Source organism: Amblyomma mixtum, chromosome 9 (assembly GCF_055824585.1).
Source record: "Amblyomma mixtum isolate Tamu chromosome 9, ASM5582458v1, whole genome shotgun sequence".
NCBI classification, from domain to species: domain Eukaryota; kingdom Metazoa; phylum Arthropoda; class Arachnida; order Ixodida; family Ixodidae; genus Amblyomma; species Amblyomma mixtum.
The window spans coordinates 94114489-94131707 of NC_143020.1; the positions used below are offsets into that span (position 1 = coordinate 94114489).

The window sequence follows — 17219 nt, forward strand, 5'->3', positions numbered from 1 at the left end:
GTCCGTCCGTCCGTCTGTCTGTCTGTCTGTCTGTCTGTCTGTCTGTCTGTCTGTCCGTTATTTACTGAGCTAGCGAACATCAGCGCAGTCCCTGCCCTGGGAAACCTAGACAAGAATATGTTACGCTGCTAATTCTATGTCACGCACCAACTGGTCCGGCTAACTGCTCTTTTGAAGGAATACAGTACGGCGACCGCCTAGTTATAGGCATTCTGGCATATAAAGAAGCAATAAGAATAGCTGGAGTCACAGCGGCATCGTTGCAAGTACAAAATAAACAAAAAAGAGTAACTGCAGCAGAGTTAGCGAGAAAAAAAAACGTTTCCTTCTATTCCTTCTTCGCGGAGCTTCAAAAGAACGTTTTCTGAATAATCGATAGGTATACGAGCAACGCGATTTAGACCACTCTCAGACACTCGCCGAAGCGAGCATGAAGGGGAAATAGAAAAGAAGGAAAGCACAGTTCGGTTGACGCATTTACAATGACGTCAGTGCCTCTTTCCCCCTCAGCACGCAAGATCGAAAGAGGTGCACGCCAAGCTACTTTCTTTCTTCTTTCGTTTTCTCGTTCCTTCCGCTATCGGCGCGGTGGCCCGGAAAATATAGCCCTCCGCGATTCCAAGCTGGCGTCCTTGGAAGCCCTCGGCAACTTGCGCTTGTCACGGCACGAGACTCTCTCCTTCTTCCTCACTCTCACCTCTTTTCTTTTTCTTCTTCGTTCTATTTCTGGTCTGTTCTCATTCACGCAGCCGAAGCTCATTAGGCAGCTCATTCATGGGAATGTATCCATTTTCACTAAGGAAACTTGAGGGTTCTCATTATTAATCGCTTATTATTTGTGCAGAAATAAATGCTAGTTGAGGGCGATACAAGTGTGGTCCCAATCTTGCAGCATTAGTTCGTCAGAAATATTATTGCTCCTTTAGAAAAGATGCACAGTTGGAAGACGAGCTAGCTAAAAGCAAAACAGGAGTCACTTACAGTTCGGCTAATAGACCTTTTCACATTTGCCTTTTTTGGGCGCAGCCATATTTCCACTCGACTGTGCCAGCAGATTTCATGCAGGAATCTACTACGCTTGCGCAGAGCAGTCTAAGGCGCACGCGCGCTCAATCAGGCTGTACACAGTGAAAAGGACTATAGAGACAGGCTGCTAGACAATGGCCAACACATGTTGGCAGAATGACTGCTCCAGTTTGGCGGTGGTCCTGGATCTCAAACACCCGGGCAATTTTTTAAACTGAGATTGCGTAGGAAAACTGCTTGAGCTCTGCGTTGTAGTTTCAAAACAGAGCTCAGTTTGTTTTAATTTCACTTCACATTGGGCAACTTTTTCACGCTATCGGAATACACGAATTATTGCGTGAGAAACACTTTCGACTTGGCGTGAAAAAGAAACGCATAGGCCATATTAAAAAAATGAATTTTTCCTATGTTATTTTGGTCGATAATATTCAGAAACTAGGTTTCGATTTGCAACGAGTGCTTGAATGCTGCCCGATTTCATTTCGGATAGCCCCGCGGAGACTGCGGTAAACAGCTCAAACTACAAAGGCAGTTTTCAGAGGGTAGTGAACAGTAAGAGCATAAGTATTCACGCAGTTGTTAATTAAGGCAACATCAACACTAGAATCAACATCAACACCAACGTCTGCCATTGCCAGTATAGAGGGCGAAAATTGGCGTCGAGAAAGAAAAATTTTATGACATATGATTCATGTCACATGCAACGTCAAGACGACTTATACATTTGCCTTAAGCTGGCAATATGCATGGCCTAAACGATTAGGTGGGTTAGTGTTAAACGTTAACAAAATTTCATTAAATACTAAACTTAGAAAGCATGTTGAGACAGATAGCTGTTCCTATATATTTTCTAATTTTTCGCATGGCCATAGCTGTTGCAGGAGCTCCTAGTTCAAGCCACGTGGGTGTAACTCTGCTAGGACTCTTGCAAAAACAAAACAAAAACAAGACGCCCTTCGCACTGGTGAATAGGGCGCATTAGCGAGATTTTCATTCACTCGTTGTTCTGATTTAATGTAGAAACGTGTCATGGAACTGGCACTCAATTTTCGCACACTCTTAGGCTCGCACTGCAGAGCTCTTACCTGAATAATAATCCACAATCAAGTTCACTTAGACTCCATTGAAGAGCATCCATACCTTTCGAAAGCGTGCGTGAATACACAGACACCCATAGCGACCTTTGCATAATTGCGACACGGTCATATAACATGTATGACCATGTTGGATAACACGTCAACCATGTATGGTATCTGAGCCAGGAATAAGAGGGAGATAAAGAAGAGTAAAAGTAGTAGACGAAGAGGATAACTTACAGGATCATTTCGACAGAATTCATAGGATACAGTGCATTCAATAGGTAACCGGTGTGAATGCAGCGAGCTATGGAAAGAAAAATGATAAGTGTAACGTTAAGAGATCGGAAGCGGGCGGAGTGCGTGAGGGAACAAACGCGGGTTAATGACATCCTAGTCGAAATCAGGAGGAAGAAATGGGCTTGGGCAGGGCATGCGATGCGAAGGCAAGATAACCGCTGGTCTTTATGGGTAACGGAGTGGATTCTAAGAGAAGGCAAACGTAGCAGGGGGCGGCAGAAAGTTAGATGGGCGGATTAGATAAAGTTTGCGAGGATGCAGTGGCCGCAACTGGCAAAGGACAGGGTCAATTGGAGAGACATGGGAGAGGCCTTTACCCTGCAGTGGGCGTAGTCAGGCTGATGATGATTATGATGATGATGATGATGATGATGATGATGATGATGATGATGATGATGTGAATGCATTTCTTGAAGCTGTTGCACACAGCGTTTCTGGTATCTCTATCTCCAGTTCTTTCTCTGTTCCTTTTTTTTATTGACTAGCTAGCGGCGAAAAAAAATATTCCTAGACCTTCACTCTGCTTGGAGGTGAGCAAGTGATAGCGAGAGTTGTCCTCCTTTATGCTCCTCGCGTGAGAACTCTCACCCCATGGCCTACATTGCCCATGTCTATCTGTATTCCAAAATCATAGGGGGCACATGTCTAGCTCATCCACTCGAAAATAACAGTCATAGATAACAATCTCGCTGGCAGCGCATAGATAACACGGATAGCAGTCTGAATGGATTGTTGGTCACCACGAAAGCACCCGGTTACGACATCTTACGACTGCGATGCCTAAGTCGTTTGCCTCGAAGAAAGACGTATGCACCGCTGCCATTGTAAAAAAAAAAGACCAGACAACAAGAAAAACCAAATCTAAGGTTGCGTTTCTTCTGGGTTCCCAGACGCTGATATCAGTGTTTCCTCTTACATTCGCTCTTGTCATCAGCTATGACGCACATCCCAGTGTTTCCTCTAGTCTTCCCTCGTTATTAAGCTACGCGCGATGGTCTTACTAAACGCACAGAGGCTTGAGTCATCTTCTATACATTTACAAACTCAACTTACTTGTACCTGGGTACTTTGTATTCGCCGAATACGTCATACAACTGACGTTTTTCACGCTTGCCTCGCATGTAGAAAACTATTCTGCAGTTCAGACGTGTACACCGGCTAAAAGGGGCAGCGCATGTGTTTTGCGAAATCACTCTGACAAGGCCGGGGAATACCACGAGGTCCTTCTGGCTGCTCTGTCGGTGCTTAGAAGTATGCGTTGCCTTGTTCAGAAGGGGCCAATTCCCCTTGATTTGTGACTCATCGCGATAAAAGGAGAAACCGAAACATGAATTAAAGAAAACATCGCTCAGCGTTAGTCATTTGTAGCTTCTTAAAAACAAGGCTGGATGAAGCTCTCTCCCTCTCTCTACAAGAGCCCTTAGTTTGTCACACTTTCATGGAGGTTCCCTTCACTGTGTGCGTCACGTGAAGTAAATGCAGCTGGAGAAGGCGGCATTCTTGTAAGTGAATGACCGTGAGATGGATTTCTCGGACTCCCTAGGGGTTAGCGTCAATGGCACTTCAAAAAATTCAGGGGGCACTTTGGCTCTCTAAAGTGCTGCAAGACGAAAGCGTTTCCTGGCCACTGTTTGTTTTTATTTACTTTTAATTTCTCATATTTTGTTTTTTATTTATTTTTTGCCCCATTTTCTTAGATTTATTGTTTTTATTTTTATTTTCACATGTTATCTTATTTTGTTTTTATTTTTGTTTATTTCCTTATTTTTATTTTTCATTTTCCTTTTCTTGACTTTACTCCTTTTATTTTATTTATGAAGCCCATGCATTCACTAGATGCGCCTTTATTCATGCTGGAACCTTGAGCCTTTTAAGCAGTGACGCCGAAAGGCGGAGGAATCTGCCGACGCGTCTGTCGACATTCCTGCCGACGCGTCTGTCTACACGGCTGCCGACGCGTCTGTCGACACTCCTGCCGACGCGTCTGCTAACGACAGTATGAGGCATTAAAGGCTTTCGCCTTAAAACGAAAACAAAAGAAGGTCTGCGAAACAGTACACGAACGATTGAAAGTGTAGCAAGCTACAACGAATGGTGCAATTCAGCAAAGCTTGGTCGCAGGCTAACTGGTACAACATCGTGCTGACGAGCGTTCACATATCGAAAGAAATTGAACAATAGCTAAAGCTTTAGTATAGAGGGATCGTTCAACACGACCGAGCCCTTTCGACCGTTGAAGGTGAGGAGGAGGAGGGAGATTTTAATGAACACAGGAGAGGTTTGCCTGGTAACTTGTAAGTACTTGTAACAGTACTAACGTTAAGCTGCTGAAAGCAGGCAATCATGTTGAATGTTTATTCCATACTCGACATATGACTTTCCTTAAGTTTATCTCGATAAGACACCGCACGTCAATGCTGTAGGATGTTACAAACTTGTCACCCGTTGAACTGTTAATGGGCGGTTTTATCACCCGAATCGATAACATAGGCTACGCCGTAATGGAGGACTCCGATTAACTTTGGTCACCTGGGGTTCTTTAGCACACGGACGTTTTTGTACTTACCTTCATCGAAATACATTCACTCACCGCGGCCGGGATCGAACCCTCGATTTTAGTGTCAACAGCGGAACGCCAAAGCCAGTCAACTGCCGCGGCTGGTTTTGTCACCATTTGAATAGTACCGGAAGCCATGACGTGGTGACCTCGTGCACAGCAGCAGGAAATCTCAGCGTATGCGCCAGTGTAGTATGTGAAATGCCGTAGCTGGGATTAGTTCCGCGAGCGACGTATTCATCCTTCCCTTCATTTTTCACCCCTAATCAGTGTTGTTAAGTTTGTATTCACGTTCAGTCGAGGGCTGTGTCTAGTGGCACAGCATATGACAATGGCCTGTTGTTCGGCTGGTTGGTCAGAATGCGTTCCATCGGCGCAGCAGTAGCCAAAGTGCTCGTTTCACGGACTCTTCACGGACCATGCTTGAACCAGGAGTAATTTAATATTTAATAGCGATGTGGCGAATCACAGGTAAATATAATTGTGAACAGAAGCCATCGCCTACTTATGTTAGCGTGAAAGTTCGAAATTACAAGCGAACACAATGTTGTATACACGCATTTGCGAGTTCCGTGTATGCCTGCTCACCTGTACGATATGTTTGCAATACGAAATTAGGTGCTCATTTTATGGCATGGAGTCAGGCATATGCTTGAAACTTGTACCATATAAGAGACGGTCACATAAAATCTTATTTAAGGTAGAAAACCTTCATATGGTAAAGTGGATGAATGCTCTACAAATACATGAGAAATAATGTCACCTAACTAACTGTGTTCTCACCTTTACCCAAGTAACTAAATGAAAAGAGGGGCTCGTTATGACATACGAGGTCTGTTAGAAAAGTATCCTACCTTATTTTTTTTTTTTTGCGAACACCTGATGGATATGAGACAAGCGCGCTTGCATCAGGCGACCTTGAACCTTCATGCGCATGCATGAATTTTTTCCCGCCTGCCGATAGCGTCAGTCGCTGGGAAGCAGCGTTTGAGTGAGGCAGTGTGCAGTGCTCTCGTCGGTTTTTTATTGCAAGGAAAATGGCAGAGTGAAAGGAGCAGCGCTACTGCAACAAATTTTGCCATAAACTTGGCGACAGCCGAGTGGAAACCATTCGAAATATTCAGACGGCTTTCGGTGAAGATGCTATGAGCAGCACACAGTTTAAGCAGTGTTACAATTGTTTTAAAGATGGCCGCACATCGGTGGAGAACGAGCCACGCTCCAATCGGCCATCAACATGCCAAAATGACCAGGTCATTGCCGAACTGAACGCCATGGTGATGCGGGACTGTCGCGTGACTATCCGAGAAATTGAGGAAGAGGTGGACATGAGCAATTTCTCCGCATATTCCATTATCACCGAAGATTTGGCCATGGAGAGAGTTGCGGCAAAATTCGTGCCGAAGCTGCTCACGGTGGAGCAAAAGCAGCTTCGTGTTGAAGACTCACAGGACATGCTGGATTCCGCAAACAGTGACCCCGACTTCATCAACATCATAATCACTAGTGACGAGTCTTGGGTGTACAGGTACGACCCGGAAACCAGATCCCAGTCGTCAGAGTGGAAGCATTCCACGTCACCAAGACTTAAGAAGGCCCGCCAATTGCGCAGCAATGTGAAAGTGATGCTGACTGCTTTCTTTGACACTCTCTGTGTGGCAGACCACGAATACGCACTCTACAGGGTCAAACAATAACCAAAGAGTACTACAGGGATGTCCTCCGTTGCCTACGTGATGCTGTGCGGCGCAAGAACCCGGAGCTGAGGTCAACAGGAAATTGGCGCACCCATCGCGCCAATGCTCCTGCACATTCCTCGCACTCGAATCAGATTTTTTGGTGAAAAACCAGACTCCTGTAGTTCAACAGACTCCTTACTGTCCTGATATGGCCCCTGCGATTTCTGGCTGGTTCCCAAAATCAAAAGGCCATTGAAAGGAGCGCGATTTCAGACAAGGAAGAACATTATGGCTGGAACGACAGCTGAGCTAAACTCCATTCCGAAAAGGGCCTTTTCGGAATACTTCCCACAATGGCAGCACCGCTGGGAGAAGTGTGTGGAGTCCCAAGTAGACTACTTTAAAGATGACTAGGTTTGCAACGCTCCAGTTATGCAAGTTTTTTTTTAACGGCCAAAGGTCGGATACTTTTCTAACAGACCTCGTACATGACGGTCACCGAAACCAAGGAGCATAGGGGATTTTTTTATTATTTGTGGTGTTAATTAGTTGAGATTAATATCGCAATTATTCTATCATTTAGAGGATTCATAAAAAGTACAAGAAAAACAACCACATGCTGCCGGTGAGATCCGCACACACAACCTCCGAATTTCGCATTCGGTGCTCTACCAACTGAGCTACAGTGACGTCTGTCGAATCTTCTACTTTCGGCGTTATTTATATACAAAGTAACCGAACCTTGAGAGTGTTCACCAGCACCGCCTCCACATATATACAGTATATATCATGCTGCCTCTACGGTAACATCATAACCGAATGAATATCATATCAGCAAGCCGCTTAAGCCTCTCCATTTCACTCATTGTCAGTGCGGCGCGGGAAATCCCTCAGACCACGTGCTGCGACCGTTCGTCTCCCTCTGTTCCTCGTTTGCGATCATTTTTCGTCCCCATGACGCACCCTTCAATGGCCCTGTTAGCTTGCGTAGCGGTTACGCAGTCATTACTAGCTTTCACGCGACGGCCCATGCGTCGAGGTTCTCGATCCGCTTCGGCGAAGCGTAATTGACGCGTCCCTCGTCTACCCTTCGCTGGCTTCGAGAAAGCGCCGGACTTTCCTTCAACGGGCACGCCTCCCAGCTCTTATAGGCGCATGCAAATCACAAAGAGAAAAGTGTATGCGTAAATATATGAGTGCCAAGATCACTCCCCTGAAAGAAGAGTGTAATTACGGCGTACCAAGAGGCAGTTGTCTGTATCGAGGCATTACAGGCCTCCCTAAGGGCAGACGTTCTCCTTAGCTTTTTTATTTTTTTTCGTTGTGGTTAGTCACAAAATAGTAATATCAACGGTATTAAGAGGCAACCATGCTGTGCCTTTCGTAGTGAACCGATGGGAACATCAGATCCTACAGATGATCAGGGGGGGAGGGGCTGTATACACGAAATGCGACAGATATTATTATCAGATTCTCTTGTAAGCGAACTGTATAACGCAGGGACTGCTGACCAGGAAAGAGCGATGCTCAGTAGTCAGCTGACGCTCATAAACGAACTCATCGAACGCCCATTCCCTGCTTTTACGACCAGGAAAAAAAAAGAGATCATACACACAAGAAAGTCACATGCGACTGACGTTACATCTATGCACAAATCGTCCTATGCTTCGAATAACTCGAATGGTTTTCCTCGGGAAAGTCGGGGAGGAAGTACTGCACGAATATTCTTTAACTCTGCTTGCACAGCTGTTTTCACAGGGATGTGTAAGACTGGCCGTATGACTATGCTAGACTTGATACAAATGAATCACTGAAGACTGAGTGATTCCGAATAGCAGTCTTTCCGGTAGGCCGTACTTTTCTATAACCTTGCCTCAGACAACAGGGCAGAGGAAACTCGCTACTTCATTACAGCGAAATAAAACTAAAATCATCAATAATTATTGAGGTTGTTCCTTTATCTGGTCAACAAATATAGCTTGAAAACCAGCCGACCCCGAATAGTGACCAGTGTGTCTGTTCCGGCGAGCTGCTTCGTCATGGCAAAATTTGTAGAGCTGTCCGTGTCTTTCAAGCGATACAAGTTTCATCATTAGTCGTGTTTGCCGGAAACTTAAGTCATTCGAAAAAAAAATGAATTACCGGACTGCATTTCGACTTCTCGCGTTTGGTGGTGTAGAAGATTTCTTCAAGGGTAACAACTAAAATTAATATCCACAATTCAACCTGCCGTGTTGAAGTTAATAATGGTTAATTCCTTTGTTCGATAGTCATTTCATTTAAACACAGGACTTCACATCAAAAAGTAGTTCTTTTATAGTACTGCCAGCCGATATGGCCCTTGGAGGATGTAAATCCTCTAGAATGCGACGCAATATCCCGATGGCAACCGGTTTCTTCGGACTTCTTCGGTTGCCGTCGTTCGACCTAGATTTTTTTTCCCTTGTGCTGCCGCGCTCTTGGCGTAGTCCCGTTACCTGAGAAGTAGTGTACGGGGGTGTAGCTCAGATGGTAAAGCGCTCGCTTAGCATGCGAGAGGTACTGGGATCGATACCCAGCACCTCCATCCAAATTTTTTTCCTCAAATTAAAGGCGTTATATATTTGCATTTTTTTATTTATTGTGCTCAGCCTCCCGCTCTCCGGCCCCCCATGCCCCAGTGCGCCCACACAAGTGCGAATGCTCTCTGGTACACAGTGCACTGATGCAATGATGCATACTTTCACTAGTGCAAAGTTTCAAAGCTGCAAAATAAAGGTGCAAAGCTACAAAAAGTAAAATTGTGAAGTCGCAAAGGTTCAAGGCTGCAAAGGCGCTCTGGTGTACTGGTGCAAATTTGTACTGGCACAACGTTTCAAAGGTGCAAAGCTGCACAGATGAAAAGTTGCAAAGGTGCAAAGTTGCGAGTCGCAGTGGTGCACTGGTGCAACGGTCAGTCTGCTCTGCTCTACACCAGTGCTTATTCTGTGTACATATGTACAGGTGCCGTCAAAAGTAAATGCAAGGCAATATTCACGAAAAAATTTAATCATTCGCCCCCCGATCCATGCATCCTTGAATACATATGTGCAGCATAATTGTTTAGTTTAGTTTAGTTTATGGGGTTTAACGTCCCAAAGCGACTAAGGCTATGAGAGACGCCGTACTGGAGGGCTCCGGAAATTTCGACCACCTGGGGTTCTTTAACGTGCACTGACATTGCACAGTACACGGGCCTCTAGAATTTCTCCTCCAAAGAAATTCCAGCCGCCGCGGCCGGGATTTTTGCGAATTGCACTTTGCACCAACAAGCATGGACCATTATGCTTTAAATTTAGGCTGTGGCTAGAGTTCCGTCCAGACGGAACTACAATTTGCGCTAGAGTTCCGTCCAGACGGAACTACAATTTGCGCTAGAGTTCCGTCCAGACGGAACTACAATTTGCGCTAAAGTTCCGTCCAGACGGAACTGCATGTAGCGATGGGGTTCCGTCCAGACGGAACTGTATCTGACACCATACAGTTCTGTCCAGCATTATCTGCCACATGAGTTATGTCAAGACGGAATTAAAGCTGGCGTTAGGGATTGGGAAACCAGCTTGCTTGCAGACTTTTGCATCTCCATTTAAAAAAGTGGCAATCCTATTCCGCCTAATGTGTGACAGGACATTCTGCTGTATCATTTTATTTTCCAAGCAGTCATTGAGAAATGGCAACAAAACGAGTTTTGGCTTGGGTTTGTTGGTGCGTTTGCATAATGCTTGTTGACCGCTTGTGTACGTCTTAGTCTTTTTCGCGCTACGTCATCGTGCAGCGCAAATAGCGACAGGGCTTCACATCACTTCGCGAAGAGTTCCTGCACTCTGCTTCTAACAGTGTCATTTTCCCGATCCTGCATGCATGCACGGATGTTATACCTTCGAGGATGTAACTAAACGCAATACGCGGACAGATATTTTGGTGCCGTATAAATGCATAGAGAGAACATCTGAATGCAGCTTTGTCAACTGGTTATTCCAGAGGCAAATAAATGCTTTATGTGGGCAGAAATCACCCATTTTGTATAGTATGGACATTACGGACATCATACAGTTCTAGTTTTACGTACGTAGAACCTTCACGCACGTAAACGTGAGCGTAAGCCCGTGTCGCTTCGTACAGTTTTAGCTACACGTACGGGACAAACTGTGTATATCTGCAATAGAACCTAAAAAATGCACTAGCATGTTGTGCCGGGCCATCTAGTACAGATAAAGAAAACTAATTTTGTTTAGTCGAGCTGCTTGGAGCGGAGCCAGGCCAAGCCACAGTGCGGGCGGTAAATACTTTCCCTCTTTCTTCTGACTGAGCAATTTCAGTCCACCGAACTGTATGTTGCATGTTATCTTCAAAGAGGTTGCATTCCTTCACGTCCCGCAGCATAATTAAATCATCGTTTTTCGAGAAGCGAAGGCGCGCAGGTGTCCCACTCATGTTGACGACGTGCGCGTATGGAGCCAAAACGTGCACCTTTTTGCTTTTCCCGCTGACCGTGCCGAGGGTCTCGCGATATCCCGCGAGGTTTTGAACTTCGCGTGGTCTCGCGAGACCGTCGGCACACTCATTGCTATGACGACCACAAACGCTTCTCCGTCAGGCTTAGGAGCTGCTGAAACGGATTTCTATCTGGAAAACAAAAGCTAGTGCTCACCTAAAACTTCATGCGAGAGCAAGGATAGACCAACTGAAGGCAAATGCAGCAGTTTACAGCACGATACCACGTCGAGGGAATAGCGACGAAGCTGTTATCGTTGTGAAGCAGGCGGGCAGGGCGCCGCCATCTTGCCAACGCCGCGCACGCAAGCAAGCAACGTGAAGGCCGCAACGCAAAGATCCGAATCTCAGGTACGTCCGTGCGACCCACGCAGACACTTCACGTTCTGCGCATGCGCACTGGTGACCCGTAAGCGCTCTACTAACGTGAAGCTTCTACGTACGTGAAGCTAAAACTGTCTATTGTATGGACGGAACTCTAGCTGCAGTAAATATGCCGTCTGGACGGAACTGCAGCAGCAGCAAATGTTCCGTCTGGACGGAACGCTAGACACTCCGTTAAATTTAAAGAAATTAAATTTTTTTGACAAAGTCGCCTTCCATTTACTTTTGACGGCGAGTGTACCTGCACCACTGTGCGGTCGCCTAACGTGATGAACCGGGCCGGCGTCCGTTATGCAGCCACTACAGTAATACATAAGCTTCAGAAAGATCCAACCTCGCCGATTAGGTCAAAGCTTACCATGCAACAAAGGAAGACCTGTGTATTTACAAGCGTAGATGATAAATTCGAAGAATACATGGGTATATGAGACCTTCGTCAAGATAATCACAACGAGAAAAAAATACCTGTTGTATAAAGGAATGCCCTACTGCATTTAATGGAGTAGGGAATGCAGCAGTACAAGACAAGGACGCAGGTGTGTATGTCTATTCCTGTATCCTCCAACTTGCCGAAGTTGTCAGACTTGCAAAAAGATATGTTCCTTTTGTACATGCGCTCAGTGGTTTCCGTGCGTCCTCAAAGCGGTACCACCCATATGTCAAAGTGACCTGATTGATTGATTGATTGATTGATTGATTGATTGATTGATTGATTGATTGATTGATTGATTGATTGATTGATTGATTGATTGATTGATTCGCGTCTGCAAAGAAGGTGCGCACAGAAACGTTCGATGCCATCACCATCACTATCGCCATCATCATCAGCCAACCTACGTAGGAACAGAGTTCCTTGATCATGCAGAGAGAGAGAGAGAGAAAGATGAACGGAAAGGCGGGGAGGTTAACTACGCGTGGGAGGGGTGACGAAGGGAGAGACAGAAAGGGGAGAGGGGAAAGGTAGATTACTTTTTTACGTGTCCCTAGGTTATTGCTAACAGGGCACACAGGGCACGCACTGAAAGTTTAGAGCCTTGAACTCAGTCCCGTGTCCTTCAAGAACTTGAGAAGCGCTTTCACACATGTCGTCTGCGATGAAGGTTTAGGCCAAGGACCCAGAACCTTGGCTTCTGTGAGCGGACGAGGATCTAAGCTGCGGACAGTTGCAGCCAGAAGGACTCGCTCACGTTCATACCTAGGGCAGTCAAAAAGTAGGTGCTCAATTGCTTCTCTGCAGCCGAAATGCTCACACGCAGGAAGGTATATGCATCAGAATCGATCTAGACGTCGGAGGTTAGCCAGCTGTCACACAGCTTCCAGTATTCAAATGTACTGCTTAGCTCTGCTGAAAGCATGTCCATGGTGAAGGAGAAAAAAAAAGTTGCAGGAAGCCCTGAATAGCTCACTGCCTTAGCACATTACAGAATGTGCTAAGCTACAAAACACTGTTCAGGTTAAAAACAACAAAAAAAGATTCTTGAACTAAGACACGTCGAAATTTGTAACGTTCGAAATGAGAGTGATGTATGTAGGAAGACCACATGGTTCCAGTCTTCGCGTATTGTCTCTTGAAGTTTGCTTTGCAGGAATAACCGGAGGTCATCGGAGGAAGACCTTGTCCCTAATTGGACTCAAATCGGTTGGTGATGAATTATTTCATTAGATGATGATTAAGACGAAAATGATTATGAGAGGCTGCCATCAAAATAACTGTAAAACCTGTGTAGTGAGTGGGCTTGAGTAGTAAGCGTTGTCTGGCGAGCATAAGCATGCGTATCTGCAGTCAGAGCTTCCCTTCTTGCGCACGTACACGTCGTCAGCGTTTGACGTCATTAGGAACTCGCACTCTTCAAAGGCCTGCGTTATCAGCCGCAGCACTGCATGCGTAAAGCACAGCAGAGAGTTCCGCGAAAGTTGCCGTCACGTCTGTCGGCGTCGCCGTTTCGTAAGAAGCGAGTTGCATGCATATGTGCACACCTTTAACCGACAAGTGGCGGTTGGACTCGCCTGCAACGTACAGAAAGCAGGTTTCTCATGTTTGCTTTATCGCTAGACCTGCGCACCTTGCGGGATACGTGCTCAAGCGATCTCGGAAGAACGTGCCTAGCATTGATGCAGTTCTTGCAGAGTTCAGAGGCTACACGGATACTACACGCCTATCGTTTGTGAACCGGCTGTGAAGCGGTTTAGCCTTGAATGATGTTATGGCACGAGAAACCTATAAACGTAGTGATTAATTAATGGTTGCTTTTCCTTCTCTTGCGCCAATGGCATGCATATTGCTTGCCTTCACAGTCTTGGTGGTTCCAGACTTGTGTAGTAATGCTGCGTAAAAGTTTCACATACGTGCGGCATCTTGGGCTGCAAAAGTGCGCTGGCCGTGCCAACCGTGATGAAGAAATAAATAAAATGGTTTCTTCTTTGACGTAGCAGCTGAGGTTTGTAATAGTGTATGGAGACTGCATCATTCACCGCATGCTATGCATGCTTCGAGTGCGTCTGTGCTTTTTTTTGCCATGTTAATTTTTTTTTACAGCATTCGCGGCGCGCACTTTTTTTCCGGTAGACTCACTAAACGCCTTCCTTCGGTCAAAATGGAGCTAAATTAGCCTACTTAGTGTTTTTGCCGGCAACCTTGTCTGGAATAAGTCAACAGCGTGATCCGGAGGATGTTAAGAAATGTAGGCAGGGTTTTGTAAGGGGACAGCAACATTGAAAGCGTCGGAAGCAATACGATCCCCGCTACTTCGTTTCGCGCATGCACTAAAAGAGAAAAGGCCAAACGCGTTCTTTCATATAAGTGCTAGTATACAAACAAGACACAGAATATACCACAGGTACGTGGGTAAAATGCAACCAGACGACGCGCACCCTAGAATTTTGAATTCTTTTGTGGAATGAGTAAGAAAGAAGCTGCCTTTAACGACCATGAAACCCCCTCTTTCCAAAGCCCGAACGATGTCTCCTTGCAGTTTATAGAATTTCAGGCGGTAAATCAACTCTCTGCGTCGTGTGTTCCTTGCGTCCTCTGTCAATGCGCTGTGAAATGTGGTTTCTGGACTGGACGTATAAATTCCGCGTCACCCTTGAGTAGAGTGCTTCAGGCGCGCCCTCTACGAAAAAAAAAAAAGCGACACCTCCCCGCAGCTGGTATAGGTTCCAGAGAGAACGCTTGCGCGAAGGTAGAGCTGTAAAGACATAGAAGTCAGGTGTCCTCAAGCACTTTACCAGAAAACCGACGACTGCTACTTACTATACGTTTTTATTGTCAGGCACGCTGGGTTCGAGTGCTCTACACACCGGAGTGACGCCGATTTTGCGTGATTTAACGAACATGAAATGGCCCGGAAAAAGCAGAACAGCTGAAGAGACAGAAGCGTGTGCGCTGCGTGTTGATACAGATCAATTCGCTGTCTTTGGATGTCATGTTATTGAGTCCGCATGTAATTTCGCGTGCTCCTTACATGAATCTTTACGTGAGTAGCTGCAAAGGTGACTTCGTGCGGAGGTAATAAGCGTCTTATGTCGTAATATAAACTCCCTCAAGTGATCAAGGAGAAGGTCACGCGAGTGACCGTATGCCATCTGTATCAAGCGATACAGATAGCAGTATGAGCTGCGCTCTGTATCAACTGAAGAGGGGATCCCTGTATCGCACTGAAGGTCTCAAGATTGATCTCTATAGCCTGCAAATATTCAGAAGATTAATCAATAATCAAAGTATACATTCAGTATACTGCCCCTGTATCTATGCGGACCTGGCCCATTGCCTTTTCTATCGCCCGGCTGCTCAGCAGTCGGGTTCCTACCCCCCACCCTCTCTATCCATCCCCACCTGGCTCGATTGGCTTGGCGCTGAAGGGGAGGAAGAACAGCGTCTTCTGGACGCCCAGGCGGTCGACATGCTCCGCCTGTAAATTATGGCCGAATAAAGGTCTTGTGCTACTACTACTACATTCAGTATGATACAGCTAGATGACAGATGTACAGGTTCGTACATTTAGTGTGGTACAGACTGAACATCTCTATCACTTCGAAGATGTGTACGTCCATCTGCATCACAATAAATGTAACTGATGTCTGCATATACTTTTGATCATATGATGGAGGTTGAGTAATGAGCACAGCTTTTTGTTGATGTGGAGGGCGGCAGAGAAAGCAATTACTAACCGTTCTTCTCCGAGAAGATGGCGAAATATGAGGAACTTTCTTCAGCCCTTACACATCTACTCTTAAGCGACCATAGCGCGCTTCGAAGCATGATGTTTTCGGCGTCTCCAATATCATCAGCAAGTGCGCAGCAAACCTGTTGTGCACCGCGTGACATTGTACGTGGATAACGGCGAGTCCAGGCCACACGTGCATTCACATACACGCACGTACTCCAGCACGCGCTTAATCGCTCCCTTGTTTACCTCTCAGTCTGCGCTCTGACGCTTCTCATACGCGCTCATTATCGTAATGCGGTAATCGCGTGCCCTTTTCCCGCTTGCTTTATATCCTTGTACGCTCCAACAATCCCGGCGCGCACATTGTTTATTTTTCCTGGACGCTGAGAGGTATGGGGCTTGCCTTACAACGTCACCGTCAAGGTTGCTGTTTTGAATGTTGCGCCGTGTACTTTCAGTGAGGGTTTGGTTACGTGTGACTGCGTCAACGTTTAATGCGCAAAAGCAGTTTTAAGATCGCAACCTGTCACCTGACATCAAAATATGTCGCAGCCGTGGAGACAAGCAACCACTGTGAAGGCCTTACAAAAGCCCCAGTTGAATATGCAGACTTCGCGAGTTTTTGTGCATCAGCGAGACAAAGCAGTGCGGTAGGAACAATGTGATAGGAGTTAATACAAAAGCGACACCAATGAACCTACACGAGGTAAGATTAAGCCCGCGTGGAGGTCATCGTGGCACTAATCGAGAAATAAAAGTTTGGTTTGGTATGGTTTATGGGGTTTAACGTCCCAAAGCAACTCAGGCTATGAGGGATGCCGTAGTGAAGGGCTCCGGAAATTTCTACCACCTGGGGTTCTTTGACGTGCACTGACATCGCACAGTACACGGGCCTCCAGAACTTCGGCTTTATCGAAATTCGACCGCCGCGGTCGGGATCGAACCCGCGTCTTTCGGGTCAGCAGCCAAGCACCATAACCCCTGAGCCACTGCGGCGGCGAGAGAAATGAAAGTGTCTTGGAAGGTCACTGATAGAGTAGAACAGAAACAAGCTGAGGTAGAGAGACAGTTAGAAAGATGACATGAAAAAAAAAAATTTTTTTTCAAGATACAGGTTGGACTGCGCTCTCATGCGGGACGCTAGTAGTTGAAGAGAGCTGAGAGAGCCACATCACAGTCAAGCAGAGGTCACGATGTGCAGCTGATCGCGGCAGATATGATGTTTCGCAGTGTTTTTATAAAAGTAGGCGACAAGAATACTGATTATTTGTAACCTCCCACAGCAAATACGATTGATTGATTGATTGATTGATTGATTGATTGATTGATTGATTGATTGATTGATTGATTGATTGATTGATTGATTGATTGATTGATTGATTGATTGATTGATTGATTGATTGATTGATTGATTGATTCGACAGCACTTTAGAAGCTTCTCATCTTACTCAGCAAAGGAAGAGAAGACGAAGCAGCCGGCGAGTTTGAACCAGCGTGGCGCAAATCCAGCGTGAAA

At 45.9% G+C, this 17219-nt stretch overlaps 1 protein-coding gene and 1 non-coding gene across 3 annotated transcripts in view; one reads left to right on the plus strand and one right to left on the minus strand.

Moving 5' to 3' along the window:
- Positions 1-17219, minus strand: part of LOC149330194 (lipase member J-like) — a 40744-nt gene that overhangs the window by 20124 nt on the left and 3401 nt on the right. The window lies entirely within an intron of this gene.
- TRNAA-AGC (transfer RNA alanine (anticodon AGC)) lies at positions 9132-9204 on the plus strand. Its single transcript has one exon. It is a non-coding gene; the product is annotated as a tRNA-Ala (tRNA).